Source organism: Rosa rugosa, chromosome 3 (assembly GCF_958449725.1).
Source record: "Rosa rugosa chromosome 3, drRosRugo1.1, whole genome shotgun sequence".
NCBI classification, from domain to species: domain Eukaryota; kingdom Viridiplantae; phylum Streptophyta; class Magnoliopsida; order Rosales; family Rosaceae; genus Rosa; species Rosa rugosa.
This window is the reverse complement of record NC_084822.1, coordinates 37,945,517-37,972,642: the sequence shown is the minus strand read 5'-3', so window position 1 is coordinate 37,972,642 and position 27,126 is coordinate 37,945,517. Positions and strand designations below refer to the sequence as shown.

General features: G+C 39.5%; 2 long non-coding RNA genes and 2 pseudogenes across 2 annotated transcripts; 1 reads left to right on the top strand and 3 right to left on the bottom strand.

Moving 5' to 3' along the window:
• Positions 1 to 9,141: 9,141 nt before the first annotated feature.
• On the bottom strand, positions 9,142 to 10,163 carry LOC133737684 (phytanoyl-CoA dioxygenase-like; annotated as a pseudogene).
• Positions 10,164 to 15,103: 4,940 nt separating this feature from the next.
• LOC133737683 (uncharacterized) lies at positions 15,104 to 20,283 on the bottom strand (annotated as a pseudogene).
• Positions 20,284 to 20,368: 85 nt separating this feature from the next.
• Positions 20,369 to 22,830, top strand: LOC133735357 (uncharacterized). Its single transcript, XR_009858965.1, has 3 exons — positions 20,369 to 20,692; positions 20,858 to 20,988; positions 21,178 to 22,830. It is a non-coding gene; the product is annotated as an uncharacterized LOC133735357 (long non-coding RNA).
• A 459-nt stretch (positions 22,831 to 23,289) lies between these two features.
• On the bottom strand, positions 23,290 to 24,731 carry LOC133735356 (uncharacterized). Its single transcript, XR_009858964.1, has 2 exons — positions 24,519 to 24,731; positions 23,290 to 23,653 (listed from the first exon to the last, which is right to left on the bottom strand). It is a non-coding gene; the product is annotated as an uncharacterized LOC133735356 (long non-coding RNA).
• Positions 24,732 to 27,126: the final 2,395 nt, after the last annotated feature.

The window sequence follows — 27,126 nt, the reverse complement described above, 5'->3', positions numbered from 1 at the left end:
AACAGTTGACCATCTCAATCAAGGCCTAAATGATGACAAACATGGCTAATTGTTTCACACAGTGCATATTACTATGCGCTGAATATATAAACAATGCCAAATCTCTTTTATGTCATTATCGATGTTTCAATATAAACGAAATCTCTACATGCCTACTGGTGTGGTCAAACTTTTTCACTGGTTATATACAAACATATATCTTCGAAGACAAACAACTTGGACGAAAAAGAAATTCACTAATTTATTCTCTTTAGTAATTGTTTATGTTTCGATCCACATTGTCAACCATATTCTATCAAACTAAAATGTCCGTAATTAAAATTTATTTTAAGTAATGTAGGTTTCTAAAGAAATTTTTTATTTTTTTTGTTTAAGAGAAGTCGAACAAGTAATGCAATTATATTTTTTTAATAATTTAAAGTAACAACATTTTATTAAATTATGTACGTTATTAAAGAAAAAACAACTATAGAGATGAGCTGGAAGTGGCCAGAACCTAGAGAGGAAAATATATTCAAAGTTAAATAAAATGTCTATGAAATATTCTCACCGACATATGTAAGGGTGGGGTGGGTTAAGGTTTAAAAAAAAAAAAAATTATAGTTTTGTTTATTTATATATTTTGAAGTCTTATTGAAGTATTGTAGTTTATTAAAAAGGAAAAATAAAAACAAAAAAAAAAAAAATCATGAAAAGAAATAAAAAACTAGTTAGTGTTTTTTGTTTATTTATGTATTTTGAAGATTTTTTAAGTACGGTAGTTTATTGAAAAAGCAAAAGATAAACACAAAAGGGCAAAAAAAAAAAAAAAAAAACTCAAACGTTGTAGTGGTTCGAACTCACATCATGTGGTCCATAATTGGGTACCCCTACCACTGTACTAACTACACCTCGTGAGAAGGCTTTCTTCCTTTCTGTATTTATATTGTGTTGTAACTAGTTATTAATCTGAACCAGAATCTCAGATTTGCTTACTCTTCCGATCTTCATCGACTTCCTTCAACTTGAAGCTCCACCGGAAAAGTTAAAAGCTTTGCAGATTGGTACTCGCCACCGCATGACCGCTCATATAATGAAAAACCGTCACTTTAGGCTTACTAACCAGTCAAGTCGCCGGGCGGCCGAACCTCGATCCCGACGAGGTCCTCCATGTGCCGGCTTCTGTACTTTCCCATAGGCCTGGGCACGGTCCCAGACCGACACCGGTTTTACAGGGACCGGGCCTTTGCTTTGGTAGCATCAAACTGGAGGTGAGTTAGACATATGTGACTAATGTTTTTCAACTTGAACCTAGGATCCAAGACAAGGGCTACTAACAACAGTTGGTTCATATCATCAACCGTTCCAAAATACTTCATAAACTTTGCTCTCATCTTCACTGCCATCTCCATCATTAGCAGTTCGGTTTCACTTCCATGAATGATATCCGGAGGCACAAAGAGTGCATCAATCTCAGCCTCGATTGCTACAATGTCATGAAAAGCTTTATGAGCAGTGGGGTGTTTGGTTGCACTAATTCTCATTGTCACATCGTAGAAAACCCTCAAGAACTTCACAAAGATTTCAGCTTTACTCCAATCTACAGCATTTGGTGGCCCGACTCTTTTTCTTGGTTGAACTGATTTTTTTTGAACTTGTATTTCACCCTCCTGATCCTTTTCATCCTCTTCATCTTCATCAAAATAGTCTTTGTACTTATTGTCTTCCTCATCAGACATCCGAGTAAAAGCTAGCATCACCTCCAAAGCTATGTCAAGCATCAAAAATGTGGAATTCCATTGCGTTGGAACATCCAAAGCTGGAATTCTTTGAGAATCTATATGGCCTTCCTGCGTCTCCTTTTCAACACACTCTTTGAAGCAGTCCAATCTATTAGAACTACTTCTAATATATTTCATGGCATTTCGGATTGCAGCACAGCTTCTATCCATAATTCTCAAACCAGCCCTAACTATAATGTTCAAGATGTGAGCCAAACACCTCACATGCATGAACTTGCCACCAAGCACTGGGGGGTTCTTCCACCCAGCCATTTTCCTTTGTAGATACTCAATTGCCACCTTATTTGCACTAGCATTATCAACAGACACTGTCAACACCTTGTCTATCTTCCACTGGAGCAAACATGTTTCTAACAGCTTTCCAATTGTGTTGCCTTTGTGATTGGGAATTACACAAAAGTTCAAGATTCTCTTGTGCAAATTCCAACCGCAATCTATGAAGTGCGTTGTTAACACCATATAATTGATGTTCTGTACAGATGTCCAAGTATCTGTTGTTAAGCACACTCTATGGCTCCTTAAAACCATTTGAAGTTCCTCTTTCTTCTCCTCATACATCTCCAAAAAACACCTCACTATTTTTCTCCTAGAAGGCACCTCAAATCGAGGAATTGCTACTTTGCAAAACCACCTAAACCCTTCATTCTCAATGTGGCTAAATGGTAGTTCATCAATAACTATCATTGTAGTCGCAGCTTGGACACAAGCTTCTTGTGACCACCCTTTATTCACCTTCATGCTAGGTTCAACTCCACCATCACTAATCAATACTTGCTGTGTGTCTTCTAAATTCTCCCTCCCAGGATACTTTTTGCACACCTTCTCGACATGTCTACGCAAAGTACTTGTACCATTAAATGAAGAATCAGCAGCGAGGTCAGCGGAGCAATACTTGCATTTGGCCCTTTTCTCAAATCCACATTCTTCTTTCTTCCCATCTTTTTCAATGTAGAGTGTTCTGTCATACCTCTCGTAATGATTCCACACATTTGACCTCGGGGCAGCCCTCTTTGTTTTACTTTCTCTTCTTCTCTTTTTCACGTTTTGAGGCGAACCTCGGGATGCCTGAGTTGGTGCTTCATTTTCTGTTTGATCAGCAACTTCTGTTTCTCTGGCTGGTTCCTTGTCCTCACCTTGCTGAGACACATCATTTGCATCATTCCCAACAACAACAATTTCATCATTATCACCACCAGAATGAGACTGACTGTATGACTTGAATCTGATGTGGTTGCCATCTAGTATTCCAGTCTGTAAAATTCCATTGAACCTGTTATTATTCACACGCATTATAAACATGACAAGACACATTACTATATATATATATATATATAGAATTCAAGCTATACAAATCAAAGAGCAACTACCAACCAATTGTACGTTACATATGCAAGAACCATGAATATATATATATATATATATATATATATATATATATATATATATATATATATATATATGCATCAGACATAAAAACATTTACGCACTGCCCTAGATCACACGCTATATGCATCTTTCATATATATATATATATATATATATGGCATATATATGCTTTTGTTACTACATGCAGTATTATCGAGCAGTGAGCAAACCTCAAATTTGATCGGTGTAAAATATAATAACAAATAAGCATTAGGTATTTAGGTTGATTAACCTAAAGTTTATGTTATTAGACAGAGGGAATCCATGTTTGTAGATACCTAAGACTATTTATATTCCACCATTTTAATTAAATCCAGATGTTGCATACTTTTCTCAACCAAACCAGAAATGGGGTAAACAGTTAAACACACAGTATATCCCAAAAATAGAGCAAACCTTCAGTTTCTAAGCTCTCTTCCCACACTTCCACAGCAACAAAACAAACCCCAACAACAAAAACAAACTGCAAACACCTCACCCAAATCCAGAAATTGAAGCAAACCCAGATCACCATTTACACCAAAACAGTAGGAAAATGCAAAAGATCTAAGCAGAAATTGGAACTAGAACTGACGCAGTAGTAGAACAAGGGAAGCAAGACGGTCAAGACCTGAAGTAGAGCCAAAAAGAACAAGGGTGTTGGTTCTGACATGTAATGCATCAAACCTCAACAAAGATGTATGGAGAAACAGTTCCTAATAATAATGTGCAGCAGAACTGCAGAAGTGAAAAAAGATTGAAAAGTTGAAAGTGTAAAACACCTAAAGTGATACTTATACCCTTCAAGGGCATAAATCGCAATGGGGCCAGCATTTATCATCAGAAAGAGAAACAGATAAGTATCAAAGCACCTTCTTTTCGTCCTTGGGCCCTAAGAAGCGAGCAAGCTGAATGTCATCTTAGCTCAAGCAAGCCCCTGAATAAGTAAGACAGAAAAACCACAAGCACACGTTAGCCTTCTTAAACAACAGATCTCAAACATAAAAAGTATTCATTCAATTTGATTGGCAAGATTAAGAAAAAGAATGACACTGCTCTTGTATAAACTTAAAACAGCATAAACTGTTTGCAAGTATGGTTTTGTTAGTTCACCAATATTGGTGGGTAAAATACAGAAACTAAAGCATAAATCTGTACATGGCTAATCATCACGTGAACCACCAGTATGTAGATATACATGTATAAGCAAACCACATTAACCAAAAACATAATCATTCAAAACATACACACACTTGGTGTCCGGACCCAGACCTATATGTTTTGCAATTACAAGAATTTGAGCAATTATAACTATAGAAATCAAAGACGCAGACTTTATTCCTGACCCATCAAAATTTCTCAATTTCCACACATTTGGGTTCAATTATCTCCACAACGAGTCCAATCAATGAATCAAACACAAAGAATTTACCTTTAACGTCAAGAAAACCTTGATGATATGAGAGGTCTCAATCTGCAACCAAAAATTAACAAACAACGATTACACACAATCCCAATGGGAATGTGAAATTTGAATCGGTAATGAGGAACGGGAAAAAGCTTACTCTGCGCTCGGCGTTGGCGATCTTGGGGTCCTGAAGCGAAGAGGAGCAAGCGAGCAGTGAGAGATTGGAGAAGATCGTCAAGGCTAGGAGCAAGCTGAGAAGCCGTAGGTGAGGAAGAGTCTTCTGGAAGACTGATTTATGGGAGATCGACTGTGAGGAACATAGGGACTGACTGACTGGGTCTGACTGTCTGAGGGCTGAGGAATGACTGAATGGGTCTGAGGGCTGAAGATCGATTTCTGATTTTCTGGGAGAGACCGAGAAAGAGTGAGAGACAGAGAGTTAGAGCCTTGGAGGCGGAGTCGCTCTCTAGCTGAGGAAGATTGACTTCGGATTTTAGATTTTAGGTCTACTGACTAATCACATGTGGCCGTGTCCATACTAACACAATATACTTCGGAAAACAAACGTATAATTGGACGACACGTACACAAGCTCGGGTTTTTCGGTCCAGAAAACACTTTATATTCAAGAACCGGGACCGGACCGCCAAGTTGAGTGTAGGGACCGAACCGGTCCGAAAAAACTAATATTCAAGAACCGGGACCGGACCGCCACGCTGAGTATAGGGACCGAACCGGCCCGAAAACACTTATTTTCAGTCTAAAGCCCGAACCGAACCGGACGGTCTGGATCGGTCCCTTCCGGTCTTTCGGTTTTTCGGTCATTTATGCCCACCCCTACTTTCCCACGCGGCGGCTCACGCCAAGTCAATACTTACACAATATAACCGTCGACCCGATTCGCAATGTTCTCGTCCCTCCCTCGGTCGATTTCATTTCAGAATTTACCCTGGTTTATCCCTTTAAAATTTTTTACCTTCTTCACTTGTTTAATTTTTTTTTGATTCAGTCTTTACAAAGTTAACGTCTGTTAATGAAAAGTTTGCATGTATGAATGGCTTAGATTACATAGATCACCGACCCCACATATGAATGGTTGAGATTGCTTCGTAGTATTAAAATATTTGTCAGTGCAAGTGCACTGTCGGTGCATAGAATCCGTTCCCCAAAAAAATATTCAAAAAAAGAAGAAGATAATATTCAAACATTCTGGTGTCTCACGTGGAGAACTTGGGCTTTGTTTAAAATGCAAAACCAAGAGATAAAGGCGGTCAAACCGTTTCATTCAAATCCACTTCGTTTCAAGACGCCTACACATGCAGATTCATTTTTGAGTCAAAGACTCTATCATGATCAGGTAATCTTATTCAAATTCAAATAAGAAAAATGATCGGATTAGAAGCTATGTGATCCCAACCTCATCTTATAAATAAGGCTCTCTCTCTACCCAACGAGGGGGGGGGGGGCAGGAGGAGAAAGAGGCTAGAGAGCAGAACAAAAAAGAAGGAAAGCTCTGCAACATTAAAGAGCAGAAGCCAGCAGCACGGAGGCACACAAGAGAAAGGAGAACAAAAAAAAGAGAGAGTTCACACAAGACCGGAGTCCTACAGCATTCCATCCTTAAAGCTTTCCAAGAGAAGCCACGGACGGAGGACCGCGTTTCAGTAGAAGAAGCTCCATAAGTCACAGGTATATAATGATTATCACCTGAAATTACTGAACTTTTCCTTTCATGGTGCAGACATTGTCAAGTGTTAAGATCCATGAAGCAGGGCCAAAAATCTCTCTGGAGTATCTATGTTGCTTCCATCCTCATAATCTCCTGCTGGTGACCAAGGCGATTACCACATCGGCAATCACGGAGAAGTCAAGCTGCTGCCCACAATAGTCTCTCTGGCACGCATCAAAACCACAACACCATCCCCATGAGGTGCTCTCCTGGTGAAGGACCACTACGTCAACAAATGATGGTGCTCTCCTAATGAAGGACTGATGGTGGTGCTTCTTCAACAAATGATGGTGCTCTCCTGGAAAAAAAATGCAGCGTCTCTTGTACCTGTGTCACCATGGAGCTATGGAGATCCCCGAACGGTCGCAATCTCGTATATGATACATGTGTATCCACGAGTGTATGACCAATCGGTGGAATGTCATGTCATCTGTTCTGACTTCTGAAAGTCAGCAAGGTCACCGCCCAGAAGCCATCCACCTCATGCCTTCCTTTCCACCGCAACAAAACAAATGGCCTTGCATCACTTGCAAAACAAGCCACCCAAAAGCATATGTTTCTCCGTCAAATTGCAGCAAAGAAGAAGCTACAGAGTATGGCAGCCATGCTGCAAGTTTCTTTGAGAACAAGTTAAAAATAAAGGATACAAGAAAGCATGCGGTAATTACATTTACCCACGAAGCTTGGCGGTGGAGGAAGGTCCAGAATCTGCAGATAATTACAAATAGCATGTCAAAGTCTTTTGAAGAATGGTTCCTGCATACAAATGACAGAAAGTCTTGAGACCAATTAAAGAAAAACTTTCTTTTTGAAGCGGTGGCCTGATGAAAAAGACAAATATGACAAGCTTAATTAATTGTGTGATTGAAGCGGTGGTGCATTAAAACTTGAACTTGCTATATGACAAATGATGGCAAGATTAATTAAATAATCTCTTGAGGCCATGATGTGATCTGTAAGAAGACAAAAAAGAACAGCTAGTGGAAGACCAACTAACAGCCATGAGGCTTGGCGGTGGGAAATTGATCAACATACTTGGTCAATAAGTCTCATATGCATAATTGTCGAAACATGCTGCTACTGTAGCTTTGAACAAAAAACAAAAGCCTTCAAAATATACAAATCAAGTCTGTATACGGAGAATCACTCCACGGTCTGGCCTCTTTGGGTTTCAATTTTGTCCAAGACATGAAGTCGGTTCAAATTGGGTGCAGATATAAAATCAAAACTTATGGGTGTCCATCCATGGGTTGCAAGCTGCTGGGCTCGAATTAATTTAAAAAAAAAAAGCCCGTTACACAACTTCGCGGAAGTTCGGGCCTGATCAAAATTTTTTGCCGATAAGTGAAGAAGGCGACACAAAGCCCATTGCAAAATCCAAGGCCCATTATGAAGCTCGGCATGTTCGGGTGCCCAGATCACTTTTTCACCTGGCGTTGATGAAACTAAAGCCTGAGGATAAATATGGGTGTCCAGATCACTTTAAAGCTCGAGCCCGATTAATTTGTAGCCTAAAGCCCATTCCAAATCACAAGGCCCACTGCAAATCTCAGTACATCGGGTCTGGGTCAAATCAATAGACACTCTACCAAATTGGGTGTCCCAAAGAAATACATTTGACGGGTTCAAAAAAATATACACACATCCGTTGGATAAAAAGTCGGTACAAAACCGAAATACCAATTCCGATGAACTACAGTGGTTTGATCCCTTCACAGGGTATGTAGGCAGTCTAGCGACCCACTAGATGCAACCGCAACTCCAAACAGAATCCCTGACTCCACCAGTCAAATTCAGCCAGTCCCAAATGAATCACTGACTCCAGTCAAATTCTCCCAGCACCAGAAAATCAAATCATTCCCAAATCACACAAAATTCAAAGGCTCTAAACCTTTCAAATCTCCCAAACACAAATCCAAAATAAATGGGTCATCTGCCCATTTAAATCTCAAATGCCGGAACTACATGTGGTTTGATCCCGCAAAGGGTATGTAGGCAATCTAGAACCAAATCTATCTAGATGCAACCGCGTCCTAAACACAAAAATCGAATCCCTGGTCCACTTAAACCAAATTCGTCCCAAACACTACTCTCATTCCAAAATCAAAGCCCTCCAATGAGTCATTCACTCATTGGAACTCTTGAACTACGAGTGGCTTGATCCCTCTCCAAGGGTACGTAGGCAACCCATTCAAATATCCGGGTGTAGCCGCAAAAACAAACAAACAAACACACATCCCATCAATTGGTTTCTTCATAAATGGAATCAAATGGTGTTTCCCTGTAACAATGGATTGTAATTAAGAGACACATTCTGTCTTGAATGAGTCGAACCCGAAATAATAAAAAATCTATTCACTAAATGAATACGAGTGAAATTATGTTGGGTGACATTTACGCTCACTGTGTGCAACTTTTCCTCAACACAGCTACAAGAAACATACAAATTTGAGCTAGGGCCTCTAAGTCGGACAAAAGTCATAGAGCTCAATGTCATATATCCCTACAATAAAAAGAGCACAGACAACCAACAAAACATAAAAGTGAAAAATAAACCATCTTCTGTACTACATAATTTTGTCCTGCATAGGTAGCATTTTTCTCCTACCATTATATCTTAGTTGGAACGTTTCCATACTTAGATGATAGTTTCTGAAAGGTTAGAGGGTGGGTCGACCAACACCACAAATTCAAACACATGACAAAATTTTACAATGGACAGTCTTTGTTTTCACACTCGAAAATTATCAAACATCCAAGAGAAGATAATTACAAACAGATAAAAATGTTTCCTTACAATAACTACCCTTCGACTCATTCTTAACACATTAGATACTGGTACACTCGGCAATTTCTCTGATTCACAAAAGTTCATAGTTTGGATTCATACTTCAAAGCTAGAGAAACCAGAAAATATATATTATACAAGTCACTCTTGAAACAAGATGTAAAGATTAGAAATTATCGATGTAAAATTCACCAATTATCTAGAGCCCATTTGCAGCCATCTGTATCCACCACATGCAAGCTATACGCATGCCTTGACTTCAAAGACTGGCTCTCAGAACTGTAGTCCAAGGATTTGACAGGAAAAAGGCAAACAGAGTCCTTTCAGACCATCCAGCAAAGGAGACAAATCACATGTCTCTTCCATTTCGGAAACAACAGAAACAATGTTACTGACCTTTGATGAATAAGATCACCATGAATAACAATTAAAGACCCAGCTTTGACTTCAATAGGCACAAAATCTTTTGGATCATACGCAGGGGAAGGCCGATCAAAGGTCACACCGTCTTCACCTCTAATAAATTGTCTAACAAGGCCATCTGCATTCCAGACAAAGACAGATCAGAGGAAAACTTGATTACATCAAACACATCAAGCAAAAATGTCAAAATAGACAAAGATGTCGTTAGGGAAGGAGATATAGAAGGAAGCAGAGGTGCGGAAGGAGAACGCTACTCTTTTGAGATCCAGGAATAGCCCATTAGGGAGCCATTTACTACTGTTGCGTCTTCCAAGGCCAGCCACAGACCTGTGCAAGTTTGTGGTTCGGTATAAAGAAATGAGTTATCCTGATGTGGCACTACCTCGCCTCCAATACCCGGTTGCTGCCAAAGAAGGTAACTCTAATACCCTCCTGTTGGAATATCAAACCGTAAACAAATAGCTCTCAAGTTTTGGTGAATGATACTACTTTATTGAAAGGGAAATAACTTGGCTTAAATACAGCCTTTACAAGAAACAGAATTCAAAGATGCAACCAGGTTTAACAACCCTAATTACGTGGTGAAAACAACTAAGAAAGAGTCAATACCCTAACTGAAACAAACAACATGCTCCTAACAACTAGGAGTTATTGACTAAGCACGAAAGAAGGGAAATCCTAACTGTTTTAACAAACTCATGCATCCACCAACTCCGAGCTTGCTTTTCCTAACAATTCCTCCCCTAAACTGAAATTGCTGGAAGCAATCAGTTTACACCTTCCATCTTTCGAACACCAAGTAACCCACGAAGCTTCACAAAAGTCTCCAGCTTCAATGGCTTGGTCATTATATCTGCAATCTGCTCATCTGTGCCACAGTGTACTAATTCTACAACACCCTCTCTTGTGAGGTCACGCAAGAAGTGAAACCTCACATCTATATGCTTCGTTCTTCCATGCAACACTGGATTTTTCGATAACTTAATGGATGAACTATTATCACAAAACACTTTAATGCACTCACATTGAGATTGACCGAGTCTATTGAGAATTCTCTTCATCCATATGCACTGACATGCACAAGCAGCAGCTGCAACGTACTCAGTTTCGGTTGTGGACAACGTCACCAATGGTTGATTTTTCAAGCTCCATGCTACAGCTCCTTCACTCAACAGAAATACATATCCAGATGTACTTCTTCTATCATCTATATCTCCGGCATAGTCGCTGTCGGTGTATGCCCTTAGAACTTCTCCAGCTTTTCTCTTGTAATTGCTGTCGGTGTAAGCCCTTAGAACATCTCCAGCTCCTTTCTTGTAAAACACTCCCATCTCCAGAGTGCCCTTCAAATATCTGAGTATCCTTTTAGCAGCTAGCATGTGAGCTTCCTTTGGACTAGCCATAAATCTGCTTATAAGGCAAACAACATACATCACATCTGGTCTAGTAGCTGTCAAATACATAAGGCTACCAACCAATTGTTTATACACTGTTGCATTCACATCTGCACCTCCACCTTCTTTTGTTAGTTTCATACCAGGCACAATGGGATTCTTCACCGAATTGCAGCTCCCCATCCCAAATCTTTCAAGGACTTCTCGAGCATATTTCTTTTGGCACAAGTGAATGCCTTCAGAGCTTTGTTGAACTTCAACTCCTAAGAAGTATTTCATTTTTCCCAAGTCCGTCATGTCGAACTCGAGTTTCATGGAGCTCTTGAACCTTTCACACATGCCAACATCATTTCCTGTAAAAATCAGGTCATCCACATAAAGACTCACAATCAGAATCCTGCCTCCATCTTCAGTTTTGACGAAAAGTGTATGCTCATAGCTGCATCTCTCAAACCCCTCCTTGATAAAATACCCTTCAATTCGGCTGTACCAAGCCCTAGGGGCCTGTTTTAGCCCATATAGAGCCTTCCTAAGCTTGTAAACTTTATGCTCCTCACCTTCCCTAATGTACCCCTTTGGTTGCTCTATATACACAACTTCCTTTAGTTCATCGTGAAGGAATGCACTCTTCACGTCCAACTGAAACACAAGCCAACCTTTTTGTGCAGCTAAGGCCAAAATCATACGTATCGTATCCCAACGTGCTACTGGTGCAAATACTTCGTTGTAATCAACTCCGTGCTTTTGTGCATAGCCTTTTGCCACCAAGCGCGCTTTGCATTTATCAATTTCTCCACTTTCATTCAGCTTGGTCTTATATACCCACTTAACACCAATTTTCTTCATCCCCACAGGCAGATTCACCAACTCCCATGTTTCATTTTTTTCTATAGCTGCAATCTCCAAATCCATCGCATTTCTCCATTTCTCATCTCTAGCTGCCTCCTTATAGAAAGTTGGGTCTTCATGTGACATAAACAAAGCCAAATTCTGCAAGTCTTCCTCCTCGGACAACCCTTCACCACTGACATAATCTTGCATCCATATCGGTACCCTTCTATTTCTTCCTTCTGGTGAGTTTGGTGCACTTCCTTCAGTTTCACTCGATGGATTTCCTTCAGACAAGTCAGTTGAACCTGATGCTTCTCCTTGTTGGTTTCCTTCAGATAAGTCAGCTGAACCCGATGCTTCTCCTTGTTGGCCCTCATCTGTACCATTCTCATCTTCCTCATCTTCATCACTGACTTCATCATTCTCATCATCCCCCCAATCAAGGATGTCAAGCTTCACCTCGTCATTACTCCTCCCCCAGTTCCAGCTCTCAATTTCCTCAAACACCACATCTCTACTTGTAATTACTCTTCCAGTAATGGGATCAAAGAGTCTGTACGCCTTCGATTCGTCACTTATTCCAAGAAGCACGCACTTATAGCTTTTGTCATCTAACTTCAATCTCTTGCTATCTGGAACATGTACGTGGCCTATACACCCAAAAACTCTGAAGTGCTCCACGCTAGGTTTAACCCCACTCCAACTCTCTTCAGGAGTCTTGTCTTTCACCGCCACAGTAGGACTTCTGTTCAGTACATGCACAGTCCAGCGAGCTGCTTCCGGCCAGAAAATCTTTGGCATTTGTTTCTCTGTGAGTAAGCATCGAACCATATTCATGATGGTCCGATTCTTACGCTCAGCGACCCCGTTCTGTTGAGGGGTGTAGGAGGCTGTAAGCTGTCTCTTTATGCCATGAGTATTGCAAAAGCTATTGAACTCTTGCGAAGTAAATTCGCCTCCCCTGTCAGTTCTTAAACAACATATACCATTCCCTATCTCCTTTTCAACAAAACTCTTAAAGTTTTTGAACATCACAAAAGTTTCACTTTTTTCAGCTAGGAAATAAATCCACGTTTTCCTACTAAAATCGTCAATGAAACTCAAGAGGTACCTCTTATTGCTGCTCGAGCTAGGAGTGATGGGGCCACATAAATCAGCATGGATCAATTGAAGCCTCTCCGTTGCCCTCAACTGGCCTTTCTTAGGTATAACTTCACGGTGCTGTTTTCCCATGTTACAAACTGTGCACACTTTGCTTGCAGACTTGATTTGAGGCAATCCCTTGACAAGTTGCTTGTACTGCAAGGTTCTGAGGCTTTTGTTGTTCAAGTGACCAAATCTTCGGTGCCACAAGTCAGTAACATCTTCTGAAGTTGCTTGGAAACATGTTGATGGTTGTGATACGACCGTAGCAAGCAAGATGAACATCCTATTGGCTGTCATTAGAGTCTGCATTATGAGCCCTCTTCTAGGATGAAAGATTCTACATGCTCCATTTTGAATTAAGATCGCAAGCCCCTTCTCTTGAAGCTGACCTATGCTCAACAAGTTACTTTTGAGTTCAGGTATATAAAACACATCACTCATTACCTGAGTTCTTCCTTCAACCTCAAGTCTGATATTTCCTCTTCCCATTACCGACATTCGTGTATTGTTCCCCAGCTTTACCGAGTGCCTGAATTGATCATCAAAATCTATAAACCATTGCTTATTACCTGACATGTGGTTGGAGCATCCTGAATCAAGGAACCAAACTCCTTCCCTCTTGGCATTATTCATCTCGACATAGGACATCAACAGAAGCTCCTCTTCCTCATCTAACTCAGCATAGTTTGCAGCCTTCTCCCAACTAGGGCATTCGTATTGAAAATGCCCTAGTTTGTGGCACTTAAAGCACTCAACTATTGCTTTGTTGAAGCCTTGCCTTCCCCTGCCTCTTCCTCTTCTGAATGCACCTCTATATGCACCTCTACCTCTTCCTGCTCTGTTTTCGTGACTGACCTTTAGAACCTGTTCTTCTTCTCCATGACTCCTCATCCTCTGTTCATGCACAAGAAGGCTGCTCTGCAACTCATCAAGGGTCATCGTCTCAAGGTTGTTAGATTCCTCGATAGAGCACACTACATAGTCAAATTTTGAGACCATTGATCTCAAAATTTTCTTAGTAATGATGTTTTCACGCATACTCTCACCACAAGCCTTCATTTTGTTGGCTATGATTAGAGTACGAGCAAAATAAGCATTGACAGTTTCTCCTTCCTTCATGTGGAGAACCTCGAAGTCTTTGCGCAAAGCTTGCAATTGTGCTCTCTTGACCCTGGTTGAACCCTGAAATTTTTGCCTCATTGAATCCCAAATCTGTTTAGATGTATCTGTATTTAGGATTGTTTCCAGGATTTCACGATCTATTGCTTGATACAGATAGTTCTTGACCTTTAGATCCTTCAACTTCTCCTCCTCAATCAATTTGAGTTGCGCCTCTGTAGGTTCTCCTCCATTCGCCACCACCGAGATCCCATTCTCTATGAGACTCCAATATTCTTTGGAGCGAAGAAAGTTCTCCATCAATTTCGCCCAATGATCATAGTAGCCATCATACTTGGGGATGGCAGCCTGCACAAACCTACCATTGCTACTTTCCGCCATTCCTCTATTGTGACAGAAATCTGAACTTTCTTTTCACACACACACTCACTGTTTCTCTCACACACTCACAATCAGGCCCCTGTGATGGGGCTTTGATACCACTTGTTGGAATATCAAACCGTAAACAAATAGCTCTCAAGTTTTGGTGAATGATACTACTTTATTGAAAGGGAAATAACTTGGCTTAAATACAGCCTTTACAAGAAACAGAATTCAAAGATGCAACCACGTTTAACAACCCTAATTACGTGGTGAAAACAACTAAGAAAGAGTCAATACCCTAACTGAAACAAACAACATGCTCCTAACAACTAGGAGTTATTGACTAAGCACGAAAGAAGGGAAATCCTAACTGTTTTAACAAACTCATGCATCCACCAACTCCGAGCTTGCTTTTCCTAACACCTCCCAAACCCTAATGAAGACAGGATTCAATTCCAGATCTCTGAATTGACAACCAAGAGACTTTACCAAACCATGAAAACTTGATGTATTAAGGAAATCTTACCCTACAGAAAGCAGAGTCACTGTTTTGTATGCCAAGCAATGCATCATGATGCGAGTGCAAAGGTACTAAAAGCCAGTCTTTAACAACTTTAACAATGAATGGTACAGCAGAATTTGGTTTATAAGAAAGTTCTCAATGAAATTAACCATCTTAATAAATTTATCTTGTCATGGAAACTTTCTAAAGGAGAACCAGCTTAAGGAAAAGCACAAGTGAAAAATCATTTCTCGATCACATTCAAGCCTGCAAGTCAAAATTTTGCATTTCCTCTGACTAGGAGATCCAGGTTAAAATTATTGGGTTTAAATTCTTCCCATTACCAAATGATGCACATCATGTGTAAAAGAAAACACAGTAACTATCGCACCTCATTGCTGCACTCTGGCCCATTAAAAGACACCTTACCCATTGCTGGTGTTACCGGGTACCATACCTGGTGATTAAAGGAATTAGCATCCAATAAATAGTAGTCTCTGTCACTCCTTTTAGAAGTTCAAGAATTACTTACCAAATCAGACCCTTCATATGGTTTAAGTAACTTATCAAAATGGGAAGATGAAGAATCATTTAGCCATGTATCAATAGATTCCTTGTCACCCAAAATAACTGGCATCCTGTCTATAGTGGAAAAAAATTAATTAACATGTTAAGAGTATGAGGTGAGAATGGAAGGAAGGATCACATTTCACACTCTTAATAAGGACTAAACATATAACAAGTCAAACAACTGAAACTAGAAAATGTACTGGTAGTAACACCTGCCAGTAACCTTACACATAAAATAAAAATTGAGCAAGCAATGCATAGGCTATAGCTAATGCTTACTGTAATAGAACACAGAGAAACATAAATGAAAAAGAACAAGCAGGACTCATCATGGAGCCACCCAAAGCTGAAGATGAAGAAGTTGTAATGATAGTGAAGGTGTAAAGTTTCTCACCCGCAGGGTCGCGTTCAGTATACAAATTAGTACCTAGATGAGAACAATATCATACCAGATATTCACTATTCACTGGCTAACATTTTTCAGATCAACTTAATTCAATGATATACAGACATAAAAGCAAAAACAAACTAACAGCAGTTGTGGTTTTGGGAGGAGGGTTTAATAACAGAATGCTTGTACATTAACTACCTTTAGAATTCTCCCACGGATCATAAAGAGCAGAAAACAGAACCACGTGGTGTGGTGTGTTGGTCGAGCTGCTTAGTCTGGAACCCCCAGGTCTAGAGTTCGAATCACAGCTCCATCCCGTGGCCAGCAGATTTGAGGGATCTGGGTTAGTTAAAACACCCAATGGTTCGTGCGTCTGCGGTGCAGTGATTAGTCTGGCTATGCTGGGATACACTGCATGGGTGTGTATGTTGGTTCTATTGACGTCTTCCACTCAAAAAAATAAAAATAAAGAGCAGAAAACAGAAGAGGCCGAGCATCCTTAAAATGGACATAGTAAGGCCGCTTCTTGGAACCATCTTTTTTCCATTCATAAAATCTGGAAATGCAAATTTGACACCGATTCACTTTGAGATATTCATAAGTGATAGGGAAAATTTCGCAAACAGTACACCAAGTAAATACCACTAATAATTCTTATACATAAAGTTCCAAACCAAACATTTCGGTACACGAAATCTGAAACTCGACCCACTATCAGTACACGACGTCAATTTTTGACACCAAAATGTCCATTATGCCCTTAGTTCTTTTTTTTTTTAATAAATGTTTTTTTCTGTTATTATTTTTTTTCCTTCGTTTTTTCTGTTATTTTTTTTTCCTTCGTTTTTATCTCTTTCTTCTTGCTTCTTCCTTCTTTCTTCTTCCGGGCTCACTCCCTCGCTTCCAACGCCGCCCTTGCTCTCCAATTGGTGAGATTTATGGTCCTACAGCTTATATTTGTAACTCAGCCAATATTTAGTCATGTGAAAAGAAAGAAAGAGATAAAAATGAAGGAAGAAAAAAATTAACAGAAAAAACGAAGGAAAAAAAATAATAGAAAAAAATAACAGAAAAAACTAAGGAAAAAAAAATTTATTAAAAAAAAAAAAAGAATTGAGAGCATAATGGACATTTTGGTGTCAAAAATTGACGTCGTGTACTGATAGTGGGTCGAGTTTCAGATTTCGTGTACTGAAATGTTTGGTTTGGAACTTTATGTATAAAAATTATTAGTGGTCTTTACTTGGTGTACTGTTTGCGCAATTTTCCTTAAGTGATAAGACTCAAAGGGAAAGATTTGCGTCCTTCAATATAATATAAACCAAAAAATGTCATGAACTATAGTGTGATTATTGCTGCACATACATATACATTTATAGTTCACATAATCGTTTTGCTTCACGAATCATAATGTGGTGCACTGGTGCTACGTGCCATACTAAATGAAAGATAAAAGCCGACACCTTGGAGGAGGATAATCTATTTTCGGCATAAGCAATCCAATTTTAAGTTCATTAGTTCCTAGCAACCAAAAGAATGGCATGACATGTACCAAATTTGGGAAAACCTTCTCATATCACAAAAATTAAAGAGCAGAAACACTTTGACTGAAAAGAAATATGGTATAATTTGAAATGAGCATTTACCCAATTTTGGGGTTAATTAACCCCACTTACCCAAACACTCTAAAAGAACATTTCCCTAATACCCAATTAAGTATTTTTTTTTATTCCTTTTTATTTATTTTTGGGACAATTTTGCCCTCTCCTTCTTTGTCACTTAGAGAGATAAATCATCGGAGACCTTGCAGGACTCCGGTGACCAGTGGCCGGCCGCGGACTCCAGTGACTGGAATCCGGCTACCGGTGACGGGAATCCCGAATCCGGCTACCGGACCGGTGATCGGATTCCTGCGTCTGATTTTATTACCCCCCCCCCCCAATAATACCCAGTAATCATATTATTGCCTCCCAATAACAAGTTTATTGGGGATCAATAATTAGTGAAAAATGAAGATGTTTTGAATTTTGAAAGCTTTCGGAGGTTTATCCAAATAAATAAGATTATTTTTGCAGTTGAATAAACATGTTATTGCCTCCCTGTAATCATATTATTGCCTAATAAACATATTATTGCCCCTCAATAAAAACGTTTCTTTATGAAAAAAGAAAAAGAAAAAGAAATAAAAAAAGCTCCTAATTAGATACATCAATAAAGGAGACTCAATTTCGATTGAACTATGAAAATCACCTCAAATGTCTGCCAAACTCTCCAAATCACTCATCACAACATCAAAAGTTCAAAACCCAATTCCAATTAGAACCCATAAACTACCAAATCCACATAGACAAAGCCAATTTTTGTCATAAATTGTGAAACTCCAACGATTATAATTCAATTTCCTAAACTAAAAGTTCAGGTCAAATCCAGAGAAGATTAAAGAGTCGAGGTATGCCTGCTCGAACTGAAGAGGGCGCTTAGGCCGAGCTTGAGGGGTTGGACCAGGCCCGACCATGGCTCCTCCTCACCCTCCGCTGCGATCGCGTTACCGTTCTGAGGCTCCTCCTCCATGTTTGCTCCTGATCGAAGCTTGAACTACAGTGAGACTGTAAAGTAGTGTGCGGATGAGCGAGTTCGAAGGAGGTGGCCGCTCAGAGGGCGGCAGCGGCACCATCCCTTCTCCTCTTCAGCTTCAGATCTAACAGCGGAGGACGATTCTCAGTCCGCTATGCGGCGCATCCAATGGTTGTCCCTCCACCTGACGTCGGTCGGAATTTCACCGGACGATGACTACCTCATCCAATGGCTATCCAGCCCTGTGGTGCCGCATGACCGTCTCGACCGTGTCGACTCGGGCCTCTGTGGCCTTCTTCCTTATCGAGGCCGCCTTCTTCTTAGCAGGGGCGACTCGGATTCAAATGTTAATTGGATCAATGGGCCGCCGGAGCTGCCATGGCAGAGAGAGAGAGAGAGAGAAACTGGAGGTGGAGATCGGGGGGAGAGAAAGGAGAGTGAGGAGAGAGAGGAAATAGTGGCATCTATACAGTTTCTTAATTATACGAACGGCAAAATTGTCAATAGATGTTAGATTGGGTAAATGGGGTTAAAAAAACTCTTAAGTGGAAAATTTTTAGGTTCAAATTGAATAAGTGGTCACGGCCCTTAATTAGTATACAGTGTAAAACAAAGACAAAACCAATCAGATAGCAGAGACAGCATACCCTTCAACATCAACTAAGCAGCCATTTTTAGGAACCAGACGATGAAAAGAAGCTTTTTCACAAATGGACTCATATCGAGCATTGAACTGTTAAAGCAAAACCATCAAAACAAAAGTTGCTTAATTTGAAGCCGATCTGAACCTAAAAGGCTAAAACAAGCTCAAAACTACTGCAAATTCAAATTGAATACGAAAAACCATCACTACTGGGGCTTCGATTACCATCTTGTAATGATCGGGATTCTCCATTTTCTTGGTGAAACTCGGAATCAGTCCCCATTTCATGCAATGAAGAACAACGCCGTCTTCACCATCTCCTCTGCGAACAATCGGCAAATTCGCTCCCGGCGACACATTATACGACGACCGATACCTGAAAAGTAGTTAAAACCAGTTCAAAAATCTCAAAAAAAAAAAAAATATATATATATATATATATAAATTCTTATGGGAAAAACTCACAAACAGTACCTGAACTTCAAGCCACTAATAACTTTCGTACCTCAAGTTCAAAAAATATTAGATTGGTACCTGAACTTCTGACCCCGACCCAATATCAGTATCTGGGAACAGTAAAATCGTTAACGGAGTTAATTTTTGAAGGGTAAATCTGTCATTTCACTGTTCATCATCTCCAAAACTCTCCCCTCTCTCTATGCAAACCTAGATTTTTCATTATCTTCTTCATACCTCACACACACAAACCCAAATCGACCAAAGGAGAGGTGAGAGGAGTTGGTGGTGGATGGGACGGTGGCCATTGAAGAAGTGAAAGGTTGGTTGATAGTGGTGATGAGGTATGAAGAAGAAGAAGAAGAAGAAATCTGGTATTGCAAAGAGAGGGGAGAGTTTTGGAGATGATGAACAGTGAAATGACATATTTACCCTTCAAAAATTAATCCCGTTAGCGATTTTACTGTTCCCAGGTACTGATATTGGGTCGGGGTCAGAAGTTCAGGTACCAATCTGATATTTTTTGAACTTGAGGTACGAAAGTTATTAGTGGCCGATAGGTCAGGTACTGTTTGTGAGATTTTCCCAATTCTTATTCAATAATCACCGGTCCATATTAACAGTGCGAACGAGGCCATGGTTGCGATAGCAAGCCCTAGAAATGGCGGGAACCGAAACACCACACCATCTTATAACCGTTCGATTTCAACTTACACGACTTTCGAGTTCCTCCGTGGCAATCCCTAAATCGTTAGCTCCATGATTTCGACACGTGTCCCCCGAAATTTTAACCCGGTTCTCTTGCTAAAAAATTACCAAGTGTTCGCCATACCAGACACACGAACTGTGTTTCCGAAATGCTCTCCCTGGCAAAAAGACTGAAGACGTTGCCTTGGTGCGTGGAGTCCGCCGGCAACCAACTCCAGCGAGTGCGGAAGGAGGCGCGGTCGCCTAGGCGGCGGTCGAGGTCTCCGGCGCTGGCGATAAGGAAGGCGGAGGAGAAGTCGGAGTGGTGAATTGTAAGTAGTTGACGGCGAAATGCACGAGATCGGCGACCACGTGCCGCCACGTGAGCGGTTAGTGATTTCGAGAGATAACATCCCCAACAAGCGTCGGAAGCAGCTCCGGGAACATTTCATGCGCCGCACTCGCCTCGTTCTCAAAGAAATGGTAGGTAACTTTTTACCAAGGGTTTCGGTTTCGGTTTCATTTACCCAGGGTTACAGTAATTCATGAGATTTGTGGAGGGGTTTAAGATAGTGTTTTGGTAATTGGAGGTTTGAATTGATTGTTTGGGGTTTGTAGTGGTATGATTTTAGTAAAATGTATTGATAGGAGCATGAGCCTTGGTGCAAAAAGTATATGGAGCTGTACCAGGAGCTTAGAGAGAATTGGGAAAGGCTGTACTGGGATCATGCGAATTACGAGTAAGCTGAAGATGATGATCAGGATTTCTCTTTGTACCGGTATGTATATTGGAATAACTTTTGGATATTAACATGTATGGTTATGTTTATAGTTACATAAAAGAAGAAAGTTTGAGTAAAATTCACAATTTGTTTCTGTATCTTCTGTGGTGAAGTGAAATGTCACTGCCCATTGTATTGTTTAATGACATCCAGATACTCATTTCACTCTGTTTTATTCTGTTTCAGGAGCAAGCAATCCCATTTCGAGCAATTTCAGGTTCGATCTGTTACACTGATATAGTTAAAGTTATACCTGATGATATTTATAACTCTGCATTATCCCACATTTCACAATGTTTTTTTTTTTTTTTTTACCTACAAAATTATATTCTATAACCACACCTAACATCTTCTTGTATAATCTTCAATGGAATATAATGTTAAATTAAGTAGAAGCAATTTTAGTTCATTTGATTAGTCACCTGGTTGCTTATTAGCTCCTGCATTTCAATAGTATGTAATGGAAGGGAATAATCAAGTTACAAGTGATGCTGAAGTACACATTTCGATAGCTCAAATATATGTTTTTATACACGTGCATGTGGCATGTTTTTCTATATGTCAGAGATATTCTGGGTGTGAGGTTTGAGTGGCCACCTGGAGGAAACCCAAGAAATTCACTTTTTTTGGGGGTGGTGGGGAAGTTGGAGATTAGAAAGGATGGAGGGGAGGAACAGGGTATCAAGAGGGGGATGTTGACTCGTAGTTAATCAGTTTTTCCATGCTACCCAAAACTTATTAACTAAGAGTCAACATTCCCCTTAGTTAGGTTACTATCTTTCACTAATTCAAATATTTGACACTGGCTGATAGGACTGAAAGTGCAATCAGAAGTTTTCTCTGGGAAGACGGTAAGAAAGGGAAAAAAGATTTGTTGGTTAAGTGGGAGGGTTTTGAAAATTTTAATGTGAGAGATTTGGTATGCTGTCATTAATTGAAATTATGGGTTTGCAAGAGAAGGGTGGGATCGATTCTTGCATTTTGACAAGAGGTTCAAGTCGTTGTCCTTGGAAGGATATCTTTCAAGGCGTAAATATTTTTTTTATTCCCTTTGTCAATTCTGGGTGAGAGTGGGAAAAGAGCGAGTCTCCGTGTAGATCGTTGGGTGGGGAAAACAGAAGATTTTCCTCCATTATACAGACTCATTTTTAGAATGCTCCTATTGTAAGATTGTGTGCTAGTTCTGTTTCTCATCTTTTGTCTTGGGTTTTGAGTTTTGGAGGAATCTTAATGTTCAGGAGTTGGGGGAATAAACATATTTGTTGGCATGTTTAGAAATATTATTCTGCTTCTATCAAGATCGGATAGGAGAGTATGCAAGCTGGAGTCATCAGGATTCTTCTTAGATATGGACCTTTCTTGTCTTTTTCTGGACCTCGTTTAGGCTAAGGTACCCGGAAAGGTGCGAGCGCTATTCTGGAGTATTGCTGGTGGTAGATTGATTACTTGTGATATGGTTCAGAAGTTCTTGGTGTGTTTCACCTAATTTCTGTGAGATGTACAGAAATGATCCAGAAAGTTTGAATCATTTGCTGTCTCGCTGTCCCATAGCTTTGACTTTGCTTGGAAAGGTTTTTTTGGGAGGCTATTATGAGTGCGGATATTCACTATCATGTTATGCTCTATTGTCGTCTAAGCACTTTAAGTACTTTGGGGAAGAACGATGGGTAAGATGCATGGCATCTTGCTGCAGCTGTAGTTGTTAGCACCTGCAATAAGCTTCTCGAGTAGTTAATTATCAATGACTCAATGTATTAAGTCATGTATTTTATATTCAATCATTTGTAACCGAAAAAACTTTAGAAACAAAGAAGAAGAAAAAAATCATCTATAGCGCTGCATCGGGGATCTGCTCATTCCATAGTCCTAAATCATGGTTCTTTTGCCTCACATATTGGCATATTATTTGTAGATTCAAGAGAGAAGCAAGGGAATCTGTGGTCTCAGAATTAAGTGAGAACAATATAAAGTTGCATATAAGGTAGCTATGCAGCTACATAATGTGTTCATTTTTGTTCTTCATAATTAGTGTTTTCTTACATACGGAAGTGCAAAATCCTACCATTTTCAGTTACCATGGAACTATGGAAGGTAATTTAATTGATCATTCTTAAAGTTCCTTTGCAACATTGGCCAAACTAAAAGTGAATGGCCCCAAAATGAATTGCAAGCCCCTGAGAGAATGTCCCCAGAAATGGATCCGGCTTCCTTCCATATATATGTTCTAGTGTTACGGGCGTGATCATACCAACAATAAAGCACTGGATCCATCAAACTTCAAAGTAAGCTTACTAGATGGGTGAGGGTAACCTCTGGGAAGGTCCTTAATGAACACTGATTTAAAAAAGAGAAGAACAAACAGTGATAGGTTCCCTCAATCAAATCAAACTGGAGGGACCTGCTAAATTTATTATCCCGAGCAGAATGTGAGAATCAGTGAACAACATTGGACTAGGGGTGCAACAAATGCAGCTAACATGTGCTCTCTACGCTATTGCTTTCACGGGGCCAGAATGGATCCAAGATTTGAACATTTGAGTTGAAAATTACTCTCCCCGGCCAGATTCTCGGATTTGATCGAGGAGGAGAGTGACCGCAGCTCCAGAGAAGAAACTCAGATTTATTAAAGATGATTCGCTAAAACTAAACACGCAATTTAACCCTGCAAAATGTAGTTGTCAGTATAGAATAAGTATGGATCGTTCTAGTCGAGGATTGAGGGTACACTTGTAATTGCAAAAATAAATAAAGAATTAATAAAAGTACAAGGTATAATTCACAAAAATAAAACAAGAATATATACAAGTGAACGAAAAATGGGGTTTTAGGATTATTAAATCAAAAATCAAAATAAAGAAAATAAAGAAAATGTAAAAACACATATAAGGGTGGAACGCAAGGACCAAAGATCAAACCACAATCATATGAATGAAATCCAATTACAATTCCTATAGTTGATTTTCTATGTCATGAGAAAGAAGTTGACCATGTGAAACGTTAGTAAGCAAACGATTTCCCATTTTTTACTTTCCTTGAGTATTTAATCTAAGTGAAAGCACTTAAATTAAACATATTGAACATGCAATCATAGTCTAGAAAGCTAGCTACTCAAGAACACATTCAATGCATGAAGAACAAAGAAAGGATGTCAACCAAAGTGCACAACTTAGTATGAGAAAGCTCATCTACTTGCAATCATCCTTAATTGATTTCGACTTTTGTCCAAAGCCTTTACTACTTATGAAATAGGTTTACAAAACTATTAGGTGAATTGTTTACCTAAATCTAGCTCCAAGTACATGCATATATCCTAAGTTGGCCACCAAAGAACACATACATATAAAAGTTTTCTATAATCCAAAATCAATTAAGCAATCTCACATAGCAACATATAAATCAACATATAGAAATCACAAATTTATTTCAAAACATATAAACGGGCTTTAAACTTGGCCCTTAACTTCATGTTAACTAGAATTCATAACTCTACGAATCAAACAAAGGAAACAAAAGAAAGTATAAAATACACCGTGAAAGATGGATGACAAGCCTTGAGACGAAGAACTTGAAGATCCTTGAAAGCAAGCATTCTTCTAGGGACGACACAAGGGTGGATGGCGGCTAGGATCTTGATGTATTGCATGACTTCTTCTCCTCCTTGGTTGAGACGCAGAGCTTTTGAAGACTAGAGAATGGAGAGAATTTTTGGTGTGTAGAATTGTGGGAGAAGTGGTGTGTAAAACGTCTAGGAATAGGGGGTATATATAGGGGAACAGCCAAGCTTCATGAATCTTCTTTTAATTTCCCAAAGAATTATCTAGTCATGCCACACAGCTTCAACCAATCAATGAGCGCCATGTCAGCCCTGCTATGTCATCCAACCAATCAAAAAGCTCCAAAATAAAGTCCATAATCTTTTAAATATGATATTGCCAAATTTTCAAGGATTTAATATGATTTTTCTCTTAATTTTCAGCCAAATTGCTCTTGAGTGAAAATATGAATGAATCTGGACTTATTTTGGACATTTTCTCTCTTAAATCTCTCCATGGCGTCATTATCCTTGATCCTCTCTTGATTTTCACGGCAAAAATGCAGATTTTATTCCCAAAAATATCTCTTTTTACGTCCACAACCCTAAATCATTTGGGCCTCTTCCTTTTGCCGAATTTCACATTTAATCCATAAGGATCTTGGACTTTCTTGACTCTTCTTCAAGCCATGTGGTCTCCTAGTGCCTTCAGGACTCCTCACATTTCACCATTTTTCTTTATTTTCCCATAATGCTTCCTAGTTGACTCAGGAGTCTAGTTTTGACAAAGTTTCCTATTTTGAACATGATTTTCTGGTTGGACCAGGAAAACTTCATTTCTTCATTTCAGCTCATTCTTGCTGCCCTTGTGCCTTGTCTTAGTTATCTCCAACGTTTTCTGACTTCTCTTCCTTCTGTAGGCTCATTTCAGCTCCATTTGCTCCATTGGACCTAAAAATAGAAACTTTTATTAAACTTACTAAAAATATAAACTTTCTGAAAATTAGAAACTTTCCTAAAGAAAAAGGATTTATTTAAGGAAATAACTAGGTAAATATGAGGAAATAACATTTAAAACGTCGCATTAAAATGCTCATATCAAAAGAAGATGAAACAAGACAGAGACGATCGAGCTAGCTAGCTCATCTATCCAGAAATATTAAAAGCCTTGCATGATATGATGCTTCATTCCATATTTTTAAAATCATATACTACATCACCACTAGCTAATTGGTCGTGGCCAGCTTAATACGTGGCTCTCTGCTCGATCTGCTGAAGCTTTATAATCGAGCTAGCTAACGATGATACCGATCATCTATTAAGATGTCGCATATTAAACATGTCCTGATCAGTCCATGGATCAATTAATCAAGTATTTGCTCAGTGGGTCACCTTCTTAAGCTCCTTCAAAAGTTCAAATCAAAGCTGGTGTTTAAAGAACACAACCATAAACATTTTCTGCATATTTAATGCCATAATCAATTCATGCCTGACTAATATTGTACGTAGTCTGGTGTGTATATATTATTATAATGGTATGGTCCACTACATTACGTGCAATCAGTTTTTTTTTTTTTTTTTTTTTTATGATGCATGTATGTCATAAAAAAAAAAAAAAAAACTGACCTAAGTACGATATGATTCATTTGTACAAGGGAAAATAGTCCGTACGGTACCCGAACTTTTCCTCCTTATAACTTTTGGTACCTGAACTTAAAAAAATATCAATACGTTACCTGGGGTTCTCAGGCCGACCAAAGATTGGTACCTAGAGCCGTTAGCTCCGTCACGGCGTTTGCCAACTGGCAATTTTTTAGGGGCATTTTCGTCCTTTCATGCCTTAAACCTTTTTTTTTCCTAAGCATCTCTCTCTCTTCTTTGAAATCGATTCTAGTCCAGCAAGAAAAAGAATGTGTAGCCAAGCCAATCCTCTTTGCTTTCTCTAACAGATTTTTAGCTTCGAATCCTCTCTCTATCTTCTTTGAATTTGATTCTAGTCCATTACATACACTCTTTCTAGATACTTCTTCTCTCTCCCCCCCCCCCCCCCCTTTTGTAAATCATATATGAAGCCCAGAAGCATCAAGATTCTGTTTCCGGTGCCGGAGCCGGTGGCGTCGAATCTCATTCCAAGGCTGACAAGAACAATCAAGAATCCGGGTCGGGTCCTTCTTGACAGAGACACAGCACCAATTGGGTTGCAATTTCATAATCAATCCCAAAAAGAAATGAATCCCATAAATCTGAAGTTTCATCTTTGATCGATGATTTGAATCTTTTATGTTTGATCTCTGATCGTTAATCTGAAATTTCTTCCCAAATTGGGCACTTCCAGATCAAGGTCCGTTTGATGTTGTTTTGCACGAGTATGATATAGAGGAAGCTATTTTTCCTCTCTCTCCTTTCTTGTCTTCTTTTCCAGTCAATTTCTGATACAAGATCGCAAATTTAACTTGAAATGCCCAACACCAAGGGATCCCAGATTGATTGTGATGTTGATGGTGATAATGACGTCATCAAATTCCAAAAACTGGGGAATGTGGATTCATCTCAACACAAGGTCCACTTCCGAATACCTATGAGGATTTCTGGGAGATGGTTAT